We start from the raw sequence: 15,549 nt of genomic DNA on the forward strand, positions 1-15,549 counted from the left end.
TAGTTGTGGTTTTTTATCCAGTGTTCTGAAGTTGCTTGGCAAAGTTCGACCATGTTTTTGTTTTTGTTTTTGTTTTTGTTTTAGGTAATGATTAGTCTTTTCTACTTTCCCAGAGGATTGGGGTTCCAGGCTGCATGGAGGAGGTAAGAGGCTCCCACGGCCATGGAGAGTCGGATATGAAGGCAGGCGCACTGTCACTTCGTAAAGACCTCGGGAGTCCAAATAGAGGTAAGGTCTCTTCTCATGAGACCTTAGAAACTTCTTGGGCTTTCTCTGTCTGGTGGGGAAGGCATCCCATGAAGGTGTCAACAAATACAAATATTTAAGTCCCTGAAAGGTTGGCTTTGGGTGAAATCTTTTTTTTCTTTAAGATTTATTTATTTATTTATTTCTCTCCCCTCCCCCCCTTCTCTGTGTCTATTTGCTGCGTCTTCTTTGTCCACTTCTATTGTTGTCAGCAGCACAGGAATCTGTGTCTCTTTTTGTTGCATCATCTTATTCTGTCAGCTCTCCATGTGGGCAGCGCCATTCTTAGGCAGGCTGCACTTTCTTTCGCGCTGGGCAGCTCTCCTTACGGGGTGCACTCCTTGCGTGTGGGGCTCCTCTACGCGGGGGACACCCCTGCATGTCACGGCACTCCTTATGCGCATCAGCACTGCACATGGGCCAGCTCCACATGGGTCAAGGAGGCCCGGGGTTTGAACCGTGGACCTCCCATGTGGTAGATGGACGCCCTAACCACTGGGCCAAGTCCGCTTCCCTGGGTGAAATCTATCTGCCAGCCTTCAGCAGGTAGGTGCCTCAGTGTTGGACTGGTGTGATTAGTAAAGGAAACTTTAAGCTTCCTCTGGGCTCTTGTGAGGCACAAAGAGGACAAAATCAGGTAACTTCTCTCCTAGTCTATGTGACCCTCTGTCCTTCAAAAAGGTGACTGACAAAGGTGCTCGTGGCATCCCTGCCTGGTGGAATGAGTCAAGGAGGGCCTTGATGCCCGTCCACTGAATGGAGCAGGAAGGAACGGCTGGTTGTTTTGTGTATCCCCCCTAGGGGTCTTTGCTGTATCCCTGTTGTGCAGCCTTGCCCTCTCCAGCTGGAGTGCCCTTGGGTTCCCTTTAAGGGGCCTCAGGGTGGGGGGTAGCTCATCTCGGGTGTGGAGGAAAGAGCTGCCTGCTTCACCGCGTGCCCAGAGAATCGGTTTCCAGATGCAACATTTGAACTCCCCTTTGGATGTCCTTGACAGTGCATATCTGCAACTTCCAGAGGTTTCTGTACGGCCTCCAGGAGTTGTAAGACTTCTCAATGATGTTTTCTGGGGAAGTTTTTTGCTGTCACAAGTCCCCTTTTCTTTCCAAATGGCTGCACGGGCAGGAAGGATAAGAAAAGCACATTTAGAGTCAGTATAGATGTGAAACTTTCCTTCTTGTCCTAGCTGTAAAGCCCTAATGAGTGCTGAGGGCCCTTCTTGAGTATTGGTGGGTAGGGGTTTGGCCTCGATTATTTGCTGGAGACTCACTATAGAGTATCCACTCCTCTAATTTCTTGGGAAACAAAGCTGCTCCCGTCAGTGAATCATGTTTCACTGGAATTCTCTAAGGGCTCATCTTTGCAGTCAGGTCTGCTAGAATAAATCTGATAGATCATTTCTTCACAAGAATGGGTCAAGGCTTCCTGTTTCTCGGTAGGCATGAGTGTAGCTGGGTTAAGGTTTGGCATAGCCAGAGGGTTATTCCTGGAGTGTCTAAAAGGAGGGCTTGGTGCTTGGTCAGTGGGGACAACCGCTGATGTCCTTTAGTTTTTAGGACTCCCTGAGTCTGGTGAGGGGAGCGAGCAGATCTCAAGTGGTTGCCCTAGTGTTAGCTTATTGGCTTCTTCAGCAAGGAGTGCTGTGGCTGCTACCACTTAAACACCCCAGCCATCCGGTAGCCAAGGGTCTAACTGTTTGGAAAAGTCAAGGGAGGTCTCCCACTTTTGGGTTATTACCCTGAGGGCATTTCCTTGTTTCTCTGCCACATAGAGTGAGTGGATTTTCTAAGGTAGGTAATGCCAAGGCTGGGGCAGAAGTTAATGGATTCTTGATTGTCTGGAAGGCTTTTCGCTGCCCCCATCCTCCATTTGAGGAGTTCAGTATCAGGTCCCCTGAGGGCCATGTATAGTCTTGCTGTCACCCCGAATCCAGAAACCCAAAGCCTCCAGAAGCCGCCCAGCCCTAGAGAAGCCTGCCGTCGTTTCTCTGTGCTTGGGGGGCTAGGCTTGCTGTGGCGTCTGTACCACTATGGAGATGGTGGGGTCCCCGGAGCGAGGACATACCCTAGATGGTCGACAGTCTGGTGGGTAATCTGTGCTTTAGAAGGGGAGACTGTATCCCCGTTCTCCCAGGAGGTTTACGACCTGAATGCTAACTTCATTTGAGGTTTTGGCCAAGGGACTGCAGATTAAAATGTTATGGGAACAAAGCACCAGTCCTTAGATTTAGTTCTCTTAGTTCTTTTCCAAGGGCATTTCCAAAAAGGTGGGGACAATCTCTAAATCCTTGGGGTGGTACTGCCCAAGGGTACTACTGAGCAGTTGTGAACCTGGGTGGGATCCATTCAAAAGCAAACAGGTACTGGGAGTTGGGGTGCAGAGAGAAGCAGAAGAATGCATTCTTCAGGTCTAAGACATAAACCTTTTAGTGCTGCCGGCATTTGGGGTAGGATGCTGCTGGGGTTGGGTAGTGTAGGGTGTACAGGGATAACTGCTTCATTTATGGCTCTTAGCTCCTGGGCCATGCGATTTTCTTTATTAGTCTTTTGAACTGGGAGGATGGGGGTATTGCATGGGGACTGGGAGGGGACCAGGAGTCCGTGTTGTAAAAACTCATCTATGAGAGGTTGGAGTCCCTTCGCAGCTCCAGGTTGAAGGAAGTGTGTATGCTCATCCGGAAAGGTGACTTGTCTTGGAGGGAGACTTTCATAGTTTGGGCTCTGTTAGCCTCCCCAGGTATCCCAAGGTCCCATAACTGGGGTCTACTTGTGATCAGATATTAAGGGGAACTTGGTTTTGGTTTTGGCTCAAAAGAACACTTTGGAGTGCAGCCAATACAGGGTAATCTCTCAGTGTTCTAAGATGAAGAGGGGTCTCCCTAGGGCCTGTAGGAAATCCTCCCTGTTAAAGGTGTGGGGAATTCGGGAACTATGAGGATCTCATGATTTTGAAGGATGTCTCCTAGCCTACAACTTCAGGACTGCGTGAAGCGGCGGGCTTTTGGGCTTCCATCAGTCCCTACTACCGTGCAGCTCTTGGACAATAAGGGTCCAGAGTGGTGGTTCAGGACAGAGAAAGTGGCCCCCATATCTAGTAATAAATTCATAGTCTTATCTGCCACATCAGGGGTCAGCTAAGGCTCCTCTAGAGTTGCCTTGGCCAGTTGATGTGTGAGAGCCATTAGGGACCTTGGGCCCCCTCAGTCTTCACCTAAGGTCATCGTGGGCTCGGAAACTTCCTCTGTCTCCCTTTGGAGCTGGGGACAGACAGTCCCTCTTCCAGTGCCTTCCCGTCTGCATCTGAGGCAGGGCCCAGATGGTCCCTTTTGAATGGGGCAATCTTTGGTCCAATGTCCCAGCTTTCGGCATTTGAAGCAACCACTGTTTCCTGCAGTGTGGCCATTTGATCTTTTGGAGCATTCTCCAGGGTGATCCTGAGGGGTGGGGGGCATTGGTTACAGTGACTGCAATGAAATGGGCTTGTCCCTTGCACTTTGCCTACCACACTGATCTTTTCTATTTCCTTCTATTGAAGATGCTAAAGGCAACTTGTAGCATCTGATGGGTGGGGGTTGTGGACCCATCGCTACTTTCTGTAACTTTCTCTGGATAGCTGGGGCTGATTGGCTAACAAAGTGGATTCTTAATAGAATTTGCCCTTCTCTCTGGAGTTGGGAGCTATGTTGGTATGCTTTTTCAGATCTTCTACGAGATGTCCTTGAAAACACATGGTCTTCATCTTTCTCTAATTTTGTCATAATTTACGGGTTCAACAGTGCACTTTTTCATGCCTGCCAGGAGGCAGGTGATCACATGATCTCAGTATCTTCGTCCTCCTGACCCTGTTGGTAATTCCAGTTTAGGTCACTACTGGGCACAGCTGTGGCCCCTGCTGGATACTGGTTGGGCTGGGCTGCTGCCAGGCTGCCAGCGTGAGCATGGGCCTCTGCCCAGACATGGAGTTTCTCTTCTGGGGTACAGCGAGTAAACAGACAATACGGGACATCTCCCCAGGCTAAATCGAAAGAGAGGGAGAGGGATTGAAGTTCTTCTGTAAATTTGCAGGTCCTCGGAGAAGCATCCCATCTCTTGTTTGCATTGAGCTAAGTTGGCCATGGAGAAGGGTATGTGGACTTGGATGGTTCCTGCATCGCTACTGACCACTTCCTGAAGTGGGAGGAGCTTTTTGTGGGGGGCAGGTGATAAGAAATTCCACTTCGGGTACCCCCGCCAGACTGCCTTCTCCTTGAGGGAGGGAGGGGCAAGTAGGATGGTATGGAGGAGGACTGGGTGGACACATTGGGTGAGTGGGGGGTGATCTGCAGAAGGCCCACCACCATGAGCAGGTGAGGGTACCTCTTCCTCAGATGAAAGTGAGCATTTGAAAAGCATTGAGCCTAGGAGGGGGTCATCTAAGATGTCAACTGGCTTTTCTAGAAGAGAATGGGCATAACATAAACGCAGGGCCCTTGTTGGTCAGGGTTTTGATATCGTGTCATGGAGGCCTGGACATAAGGCGCCTCGGTCCATTTTCCCAGTCACTTACACAAAAGGTCTAATTGAAGTATGGTGTTGAAATTAAGCATTCCATTTTCAGGCTGTATTTCTCCACTCTCTAATTTATATTAGAGTCATGCAGTATTGCAGAAAAAGATTAATTTTTTTTCATTTTAGGCAGTCCAGTTGGAAAGTGCTCCGATGTTTCAAGAGGCACCCAAGGGGGTGTCTGTGGGGTTAGAGGGAGAGTTACCCATGCCCTGGTCTTCTGCTGGGCCTGTATTGACCAGGAAGGAGGAAGATAAGAAACTAGAGAGGGAAGCAGACTTGGCCCAGTGGTTAGGGCGTCCGCCTACCACATGGGAGGTCCGCGGTTCAAACCCCGGGCTTCCTTGACCCGTGTGCAGCTGGCCCATGCACAGTGCTGATGCGTGCAGGGAGTGCTGTGCCACGCAGGGGTGTCCCCCACGTAGGGGAGCCCCACGCGCAAGGAGTGCGCCCCATAAGGAGAGCCACCCGGTGCAAAAGAAAAGCGCAGCCCGCCCAAGAATGGCGCCACACACACAGAGAGCTGACACAAGATGACCCAACAAAAAGAAACACAGATTCCCGGTGCCGCTGATAAGGATAGAAGCGGTCATGGAAGAACACACAGCGAATGGACACAGAGAGCAGACAACGGGGTGGGGGGGGAATAAATAAAAATAATCTTTAAAAAAAAAAAAGAGAGCTACAGTAGGTCCTCACGGAGGGTTCCCCCATCAGTGGGGGTCCCTACAAGGGCTCCCCCTTCATTTCCTGAGTTCCAGTTTGAGCCCTAGCACCCAAGGCGTTTACTGGCCAGGGGGTCCCCAGGCATCCCTGGGGCCAGACAATTGCATGAGCTTTTTGAAGTTTGAGAGGACAGGAAGGTCTGAGGTGATCCTGGCCATCTGGTTGTCCTTGGGTGTGGACATGCACTAGGAAGGGTTTTAGCATGAAGAAAAGGATATACCCTGGAGTTTCTTCTGGGTATGTATTACGGTTTAGAAGGAATGGACTGAGGACAGAGTGAGGGTCGTGTTCCAGGACCAGCCCAGAGATGGCTTCATGGGAAGAGCTCGGGCCTGGGGGAATGGCCGAGGAAAAGGAGACGAGGGAGGAAGCAGCTAACTAATGTTAACGTGTCCCTGGAGTTGGCCATGTGGAGCCCCATAGAGGCCACACAAATTCCTCAAGGGTTTTGGGGTGATGTTGGTTGGCATGCTGGCAGAAAAACAGGGTAGTATCAAGGCCAAAAAGTAGGTCTAGGGTTTTTTGGGTTTTTTTTTAAAGATTTATTTTTATTTATTTCTCTCCCCTTCCCCCACCCCCTGCCCCAGTTGTCTGTTCTCTGTGTCTATTTGCTGCATGTTCTTTTGTCCACTCCTGTTGTCAGCCGCATGGGAATCTGTGTTTCTTTTTATTGCGTCATCTTGCTGAGTCAACTCTCTGTGTGTGCGGCGCCATTCCTGGGCAGGCTGCACTTTCTTTCGCCCTGGGCGGCTCTCCTTACGGGGCGCACTCTTTGCACGTGGGGCTCCCCTACGCAGGGGACACCCCTGTGTGGCACAGCACTCTTTGCGCACATCAGCACTGCACGTGGGCCAGCTCCACACGGGTCAAGGAGGCCCGGGGTTTGAACCGTGGACCTCCCATGTGGTAGGCGGACGCCCTAACCACTGGGCCAAGTCCGCTTCCCTAGGACTAGGGTTTAAGAGAAGCAGAAGTAGGCATCCTGATGGGACAGAGAAAGAAATGGGAGTTTTTCCATTGCAGTGGGTGAGGAGGAGCGGGGAAGGAGGGGAAAGGAAACAGGGAAAGTGGCCCTTGAGCTCAGGTAGTTTCCCTGTCAGCCCCCTGTGGAAGGCATGGCCCTTGGAGCTGCACCTTAGGAGGTAAAAGGCTCTACCACCCTCAGGGGAGGGAGCCGCTGCCAGGTGCACAGCTGAGGTTATGGCGTGTGTCCCAACGAAGAGAGTAAACAGGTAAACAGGAGAGTAAGAGGGTAAACAGGAGAAGCCCAAGACAGGGAAGAGAGAGAGAGAGGAGAGAGCCCGGGCCTGCTTGTCAGGATCCCTGCGAGGTATCAAATCCAATATGGGTGGTGGCCCTGGGGGGTCTTGGAGAAAGGCCTCAGCCTCAGGTAGGAGGGTTCTTGACACAGCAGTGAGAAAGAATTCAAGGACTAGTTCTACAGGAGCAGGAGAATGTAACACAAAGCTAAAGTACACCCTCAAGGCGAGAGTGCCGGGCATCTGCTGGGGCTAGGGGTGCTGCTTCTCGAGGGCGGGTCTCGCCCTCGTGCAAGGGAGCTTGGAAGTCCTACCGTCCCCATTTGGTGCTCTTTTGCCGACCAAAGTGGAAACAGTCTGGGGCTGGGTCGATGTGGTACGCGCTGATCGGGCCTTTCTAATTTTCCAGTGCATTAAGTATTTCTGTTTGGGGAGGGCTCCTTTTAAATCTGAAGGCGGCCGCGGGCACTTGGTTTCTCCTTTGTTCGCGAGCTGGTACCCTCTGCCCATTCTTTCCGCCTCTGATCTGCTGGGGCAGGCAAGGACAACACCCTTTATTTCTTTTGTAGCTCTCCATGGTAACAGTGACCCTATTTCCTGGGCCAAAAATTGAGACACACGGTTTCAAAATAAAGGAGGAGCCTTGAGGCAGAGCGCCCCGCGGGGGTCTGGGACCAGCACCGAACGCAGGCTCCTCGGCCGCCTGGGTGGGCGTGCGCGGGGAGCCCTGCCGCCTTCCCCTGGCGGCCTCAGCGCCAGGACCCGAAAGGGTGAGTAAATGAATGACTGGGGTCAGGGACGGAAGGATGCCGGACCCCGAAGGTGGCCGCCTCCCCGGCCTAGGCTTCGGCGGGACACCTGCTTCCCCGCGGGAGGCGCGCAGGAGCCGACCGCCGCGCCCGCCTCCACGCAGCGCCCCCCGCCCCTCAGTGGTACGCGCCACTCCGCGCTCCCGGAGCCGGCGGACGAGCGGAGTACTGAATGGAAAGCGCTGAGGCCGGAAATGGAAGGGACCACTCGGGAGCAGGCGGAGGGGGGCTCGAGCGCCGCGCGTCTTCATTGAAGAACCGACGCGGGGAACATGGAGTTCCATGTGCGGCTTATGTAAAGAGAGGGACAGGCGCCGCAGCCAATGGACGCGCTGCGCTCGAGGCCCGTCCTCCCCGGTATGCAGATGAGGCTGCAGAGCGGCCAATGGCGGGCTCAGAGGGCGGGCCTGGCGCGCGCGGTCACGTTTTCCACTATGTGACAGCGGCAGGCCGGCGAGTCCGCGGCGGAGGTGGCGGCAGGAGCTGCGCGGCCAACGGACGGGCGGACGGACGGACGGACCGACGGGCGAGGACGCACCGCGGCGGTGAGAGGGGGCGCTGCCGGGGCGGGCGCCGGGCCGCCGGGGGCTCCCCGCCGTCTCCAGCGCGCCCCGAGCTTACGTAACCGCCGCGGGCGCCGGCGGGGCAGCGGGGCGGCGGGGCGGGGGCCGTGCCGGGGCGGGGCTGGCTGCGGGCAGCGCTGGGGGCCGCGCCGGGGACGGGACTGGGCTGCGGAAGGGCTGGGGGCCCGGCTCCGGGCAGGGCTGGGGTCCCCGCTCCAGGCAGGCTGGGGGCCGCGCTGGGGTCCCCGCTCCGGGCAGGGCTGGGGTCCCCGCTCCGGGCAGGCTGGGGTCCGCGCTGGGGTCCCCGCTCCGGACAGGCTGGGGTCCCCGCTCCGGGCAGGCTGGGGGCCGTGCCGGGGACGGGACTGGGCTGCGGACAGGCTGGGGGCCCGGCTCCGGGCAGGGCTGGGGTCCCCGCTCCGGGCAGGCTGGGGGCCGCGCTGGGGTCCCCGCTCCGGGCAGGGCTGGGGTCTCCGCTCCGGGCAGGCTGGGGTCCGCGCTGGGGTCCCCGCTCCGGGCAGGCTGGGGGCCGCGCTGGGGTCCCCGCTCCGGGCAGGCTGGGGTCCCCGCTCCGGGCAGGCTGCGGGCCGCGCTGGGATCCGCGCTCCGGGCTGCCCGACGGCGGGGGGCATCCGGCTCCCACTGACCCCGGGGACGTGGACGAGGGTTTCTTGAGCGCTCCACGCCGTCTGGCCGGCCCCGGCGCGGGGTGGGGCGCAGGGGCTCGGTACACGCTGCTCGCGTCACCCCGAGAGGGGGGTGGCATCAGCCCGGGTTCGCAGATCAAGGAACTGAAGTCCAGAGAGTTTAGGCAGCTTGGGGCGGTCACACAGCGACCGGGCCAGCACCTCGCTGGGCTGTTGTTTTCAGTTTCTTTCATGGAGCCCTCCCACGCAGCCCCAGGTGGGGACAGGGGTGGGGAGGCCGGGGCCGGTGGGGTCAGTGCTCCTGTCCCTGGGACCATGGAGGGCCTTTGGGGCAGCTGGCTTCCTCCTCTGCGGCCAGAGAGCCACGTCTCGAGTGGGGAAGGGCCCTGGGGAGAAATGACCGTGGCCCCGGATGGGGGCGCTGCCCACGGGCCCTCTGTGGCCGGGCGCTGGCCTGCAGGCTTTACCTGGACGGCCCATGGGGCCCTGGGGAGCAGAGACACAAGAAGGTCCCTGTGCCCAGTAAGGCCGGGCAGCCCTGAGGGCAGGGGTCTCCCGCTGGCGTTGCCCACCTTGGCCCACCCTGCGCCTCCCGGGTATTTGTTCCCTCTCCCGGCAGTAGGTTGGCGGGAGGGGCTGAGGAGCCCCACCCGCTCTGGGTTTACAGAGCAGGGCCCCGACTGCAGCCTCCTTCCCCTCCCGGAAGGCCAGGGTGACAGATGACGACTCCGTTGCCAGGGTTTCTGTAACCTACACAGAAAGAGCCAGTTTGGAAAGCTGATTCATACTCACAGAACAATGGAGCCAGAGTACACTGGAAAGTATCCAGGGCTTGACAGAAGAGGAAACTGAGGCTTCAGGCCCGGGTGGGGTCTCCAGGCTCTTTCTATCCTGAGGGTCTCCATCTGGGCCAGGATGGGCTTCGGGGGCTCCGTGAAACCCTGAAATGGAGTGCTGAATCCCCCGTGGGCGGAGACTTGGGAGGAGGGGCCTCTGGGTCCCCGGGTATGGAGACCCCCGGGCATGGAGACCCCCGGGCACCGTGGCAGAAGCCCTCTGCGAGGGCCTCTCACCTGCCGTCCAGCACAGCGGGGCTGCTGGCGTTGTCCCCGCTGCACAGCGGCTAGCCCACCTGGGGCCTCTGAGCCAGCGCTGGGTGGGCCTGAGAAGGGCAACAGACTCCGCCCTCGAGCCACAGGCTTTAATTTTGGAAATTGAATTTTTAAATGCAGGGCCGATCACCTTGTGTAAGGTGAGTGAGCCAGTGAGGGAAGGGAATCCGCTTTTTGTTCTTTTCTAAGCGGGAGCTCCGTGATATGCCACTGGCAGGGTGGATGCCGTGGGTGTCTGCCACTGCGTGTTATCTGCCCCCTCCGTGTGAGTCACTGGGGAGGTGGGACGCCTGCTGCCAGCTGGCGGGTGCCGGCGATCGGCTCCCCCTGCTGGACCTCGGTTTCCTGGTCTGTCTGGACCGGCCCTCTCGACGCCCAGGGCTTTGGGATTCCTGTCACTCTCCAAAGGCTTTCCCAGCACCTCTGCAGGAGCCCTGGCGTGCGGCCAGGCGCGTGCCTTTTTGTCACCTAATGTTCCCCTGGGAGGTATGGCGCTGAGAAGGAGGCAGGAGAGGGTCCTGGCATTCCTTGTGCTATTTTTTCATGAACACCAAACTTTGAGAAAAACACTGGTAGGCACCCCTCTGTTTTTAAATGATGACGTAACCTCACCCGACTTCGAGCAAACCACGTAACCGGAAGTGGGGTCACTAGGGGCTGGCATGAGGTCCAAAGAACGCTGCTTCTGACCTGGCTTTATCCTTTTAGAAAATACTATATTTGGCAAAACTAACTAGAAACCACCACAACTATGTAGGCGCCCTGCGCCCCTGCCCTTGCGAAGTTTGACCCCCTGCGGACCCAACAGAAAACCAGCCTCAGGGGTGCTGGGCCCACCCTGCACATTCCCCTGGGGTCTTAGGCCCTCCTTGCAGTGATTTGTGCTACTTTTATACACATTCTCCACCAGTTCGTCACATTGTTTCCAAGTCCAGAGCAATTAGAAGCAGGACAGGAGCGGGGCCGGCGGCCCCTGCACCGGGGACCAGTGACGGGGCCAGGGCCACTGCCTCCACCGAGGCCCGGTTGGCCCCTGGAGGTCTTGAAGGGGTCCTCGTGTCGCTCCTGAGGTGACCCAGAGAGCTCAGCTTAGCTCCCACTATGTTCAGAAGATGCTCTGGAAGAAAGCGTTCCAGCCAGATTGGCTAAAACCAGAGACGCTCTCTTACGTAGCAGCAACCCACAGCCTCCTAGAAATCACAGCTCCCGGAGCACCGCCTCCCTGAAGCCCACCAGGGAGCCCCGTCTCAGCAGTGTCACTGCTCTTCAGTCTTGAGCTGCTCCTGGTCAGGTTTTAAAGAGCAGAGCCCAGAGCCTTTAAAGGGGTCTTAACGCGGTCGAGACGCTGCCCCCGGCGGCTCCTTCCCCTCCACACTCGGGCAGCCAGCTCACATTTTCCTGTTCCCCGGCCGTCGCCATGGAAGCGGGTGTTTGTTTGGCAGGACAAACATTTTCTCGGGATTACGGCAGGCTGGCCTGGGGAGCTGGCTTTCCCACCCGGAAGCAGCAGGCTCCTCGCAGTGCTGGGGTTGTAAACTACCCCCTGGCTCAGGGACACAGAGGACAGGCTGTGCGATCCGTGTCCTGGAAACCTGGAAGTCAGGCTGGCCAGGGGCTCCCCGGGGAGCAAGGCGCCCGGAGGGGCCCGATGGGTCCAGTTTGTGCTCAAGCCCCGAGCTGTGCCCGAGGGGCTTTTCCGCACGGATCCACCCTTCAGCTTCGGCCTTCAGCCCTGCTGCCTGCGTGCCACGGGGACGTGACTGTCCCCCTCCAGCCCAAGGGCCCTGAACACAGGGAGCCTTTGCCAGGCCTGGTGGCGGCGGAGGGGGCAGCTGGGCCCCTGGCCGGGCTTCCACTCCTACGTTTTTTTGGCTCCTTGCTCTGGAAGGCATTGACGTGATGGACCCAGGAACCCATCCAGCAGTGGCCACCAGCGTCATCGCGCCTGGTCCCCTCCTTCCATGCCCCCCCCCCCCCCGCATTCCTGTGAAGCAGATCCCAGACATGAGCTCATCACAGGCACTTCCTACATGGCCTTCTCTCCAGTCGAGGTGTGGCCAGGAGCCAGCTCAGGGTCTGAGGGTTCTCCCCGGGCAGACAGAGCAGACCGGTACCTGCAAGGGGACAGCCTGGGGACCCCCAGGACTCAGGCTTGCACCCCGAGGGCCTCCTGGCAGCCCTTTTCTCTCCTAGGCCCCAAGGGTGGTGGAAGCACCCCAGGGCCGGGAAGCCTCCGTGGAGGCCGGAGGCAAAGTCCACTTGGGCCTGCCCCTGGGTTTTGCCGACTCAGCAAGAGGAGGCCAGTCTGTGAGAGCTCTTGGTGCTGAGTTGCACTTTCTGGAGTCATGAAGTGTCTGAGATTGGTTCCATTGGCTTCGCATTTCTGCCAGGCCTGCCTGACCCTCTCCGCAAGAAGATTTCTCTGCTCCCTAAGGCATCTCACAATGCCCACAGCCAGGACCCCAGGGTAAAACTGAGGCGAGTGGTGAGCAGCCTCCGGGATGTTCGTGAGGGCAGGGGGGCTTGCTCCGGGTATGTATTGCCTGCAGTGTGGCAGCATGTGAGCTCTTGCTTCCTGAACCACACCCAGGAACAGCTCCTGTGCAGGTGAAAGCCCTCCCACCTTATGACCTCCGGTGCCCACCGAGTTTTCCCGTGGTGGTCAGCAGCAAACATAAATGGTACACGCCATGTCCTTTGCAAACAGGACTGGTGTCATCCAGGCCTCCAACCACCACCAGGAGGCAGGTGCCACTGCTACCCCCGTTTTATAGATGAGGAAGCCGCAGCACACAGAGGTTGAGGCACTAGTCCCAGGTCACACAGCCAGGAAGGGGGGGAGCCAGGCCACCCAGAGGCTCCCCACCAGCCACTCTGCTGCCACCTTCCACCTTGTTTTAGTTTGCCACAGGACGCATGATGCAAAGTACCAGAAATGGGTTGGCTTTTATAATGGGGATTTATTTGGGGTAAAAGCTTATCACAAAAGTTCCAAGGCCATGGAATATCCAAATTAAGGTGTCAACAGAGGTGCTTTCTCACCAAAGTCAGCTGCCACATGGTGAAGCCAGATGACCACTGATCTCTGCCAGGTTTCTCCCTTCCCCTCCAGAATCTTCCATCTCCTGGAGCTCAGCTATGGGCAACCAGGCCTAGGGTTTGTCTCTTTTTTAGCCTCATCTATCAGTCTCAGTTGCTCCACTTTCTTCCCAAGTTGAGCTGTGAACTCTCAGATGGCCCATCTCTCCCTGGACCTCAGCTCTCTAAGCCTGTTGGAGGCTTCAGATCTTGCAGCTCCACTGTGGGTGAACCTAGAGTCCTTTCCCTCGCCCTGCAGGGTCAAATATGGCAGCTGCCTTTCCTGCGTGTGTTTCTGTTTGTATCAGACCCAGCAAGAGGGCAGAAACTCAAGCTAAGTCCCACCCACTGAGGGTCTCACACGCACAGGAATGGATTAGTTCAAAACATAGTCTTTTTTCTTTCGGGGTTTCATAAAAGAACTTCAAACAGTCCCACGCCTCCAAGCCCCTTAGTCACTCACTCACAGCTGAAAGGACCTACAACCCACGGCCGGCCCCTCGCATACAGCTCTTCCTAATCCGCTTCTCTGCTTGGTTTCTTTCTCCTTGGCATTTATCGTTAACATAGTATATAGTCTACCTCTTACCTCCTGACTTCCCAGTAGAGTGTCAGCTCCCAGGGCAGGAAAGACGCTGTCCTGTCCTCTGCTCTAGCACCAGCCCTTAGAAGAGGGCCTGGCGTGGCGGGAGCGGCTTGACCCACATGAACCCCCGAGGTGTGTCTGGGACCGTGCAAGCCTTGGCCGGCCCGCAGAAGGCCGGCCGCTGCCTCGTCACCTGGTGACTTGCTCCTCTGGGCCCTGGCCCCCTCCTGACTGGGGGTGTGCTCGCCCCCGCATTAGTGGGCGCGTGGCATTCCAGAGGCTGGCTGTCCCAGGGCTTCAGCCTTCAGCAACGTGCCGGGCGCTGGCCAGGGCCTGCAGAGATGGCAGCCAGCGATGCCAAGCTCCAGTTCTCACCGAGCTTCCCTTCTGGAGGGGCGTGGGCCGGTACACATAGCAGCCCAGAAGACAGAGCAGAGCAGGGCCATCTGAAGGAAGTGGTGTTGGGGGGGTTGCTCTTTCAACAGGATTGTCGGGAGATCTGGGGGAAGGGCGCGGTGGGCACGAAGGGGCAGGAAGCCCCCGTGGCTGGGGCCGAGAGGGTGGGGCAGGGGTGCAGTAGACCTTGAAGGGCCTGTGGACTCTCGTGCCGACGAGGGCGTGATGTAAACACGCTTTCCTTCCGCTGCCCGTTGCGGGGCAGACACCCTGGAGAGAGCCTTGGCTCCCCATGGTTCTGGCCAGCTGTCATCACTCTGTACCTCCTGCACTTGTGTCTTGGGGGAATAGGTCCTAGGCTCGGGAGGGCTGCGTGGGTGATAAATGTGGGTGCTCCCCAATTGTCCTCCTCAACGGCTATTACACCCAGGACGCAAGAGGCCCCCTGCCCTCTGCCTGCCAACGAGCATGCAATCAGTCTCGGTAATTTGTGGTTACCTGATGGGCAGAATGACCTCATCGTTCATTTTACCTGATGACTAACGATGCTGAGCAGCTTTGTGTAAGCTCATAGGCCTTTCCTACTTCTCATTCAGGTAAAGCCTCCCCAGTTAAGGCTGCTGCATTTATAGATTTATTTATTTGTTTAGATTTATTTATTTATTTCTCTCCCCTCCCCCCCGCCCCGGTTTTCTGTTCTCTGTGTCTATTGGCTGGGCCAAGTCCACTTCCCAAGGCTGCTGCATTTAGACTCTGTCTTTCCAGCAGCTGGTACCTTCCATTCTTTTGCTGAACTAACTAGAACTTCCATAAAATGGTAAGTAAGACCAGAAGTAGTCGATGTGCTTGTTCTGTTCCAGCTTTGATCAGATGACACTGGTTTTTGTTTTAGGGTCCCTGCAATTTGGAGTACTGATGAGCTCCAGCTGTCTCCAACCAGATTAAGCTGGTACCCTCTCATGGAGATTTCCTCTGTTTTAATTTGCTAAAAGCTGTTAGGAGCAATATACCAGAAATGAAAGGGTTGGCTTTTTTTTTTTCATGTTTGTTTTTTCTATTTTTAAAGAAGCTTTAGGGAGACGGACTTTGGCCCAGTGGTTAGGGCGTCCGTCTACCACATGGGAGGTCCGCGGTTCAAACCCCGGGCCTCCCTGACCCATGTGGAGCTGGCCATGCGCAGTGCTGATGCGCGCAAGGAGTGCCGTGCCACGCAAGGGTGTCCCTCACGTGGGGGAGCCCCACACGCAAGGAGTGCGCCCGTGAGGAAAGCCGCCCAGCGTGAAAGAAAGAGCAGCCTGCCCAGGAATGGCGCCGCCCACACTTCCCGTGCCGCTGACGACAACAGAAGTGGACAAAGAAACAAGACACAGCAAATAGACACCGAGAACAGACAACCGGGGGAGGGGGGGAAATTAAATAAATAAATAAATCTTTAAAAAAAAAAAAAAAGAAGAAGCTTTAGGTTATATAAATGTTACATTAAAAATATAGGGGATTCTCATATGCCCCATCCCTTCCCCCTCCCACACTTTCCCACATTAACATCTTTCATTAGTGTGGTACATTTGTTACAATCAATGAACACA

At 56.5% G+C, this 15,549-nt stretch overlaps 1 protein-coding gene across 1 annotated transcript in view; it reads left to right on the forward strand.

The window, feature by feature from the left end:
* Nucleotides 1-8,010: 8,010 nt before the first annotated feature.
* Nucleotides 8,011-15,549, forward strand: part of PER2 (period circadian regulator 2) — a 40,194-nt gene continuing 32,655 nt past the window's right edge. Inside the window, exon 1 of the mRNA XM_058299789.2 lies at nucleotides 8,011-8,126. The gene's annotated coding sequence lies outside the window, so the exon portion shown is untranslated. The remainder of the gene's footprint in view (nucleotides 8,127-15,549) is intronic.

Source organism: Dasypus novemcinctus, chromosome 7 (genome assembly GCF_030445035.2).
Source record: "Dasypus novemcinctus isolate mDasNov1 chromosome 7, mDasNov1.1.hap2, whole genome shotgun sequence".
In the NCBI taxonomy this organism is placed as follows: domain Eukaryota; kingdom Metazoa; phylum Chordata; class Mammalia; order Cingulata; family Dasypodidae; genus Dasypus; species Dasypus novemcinctus.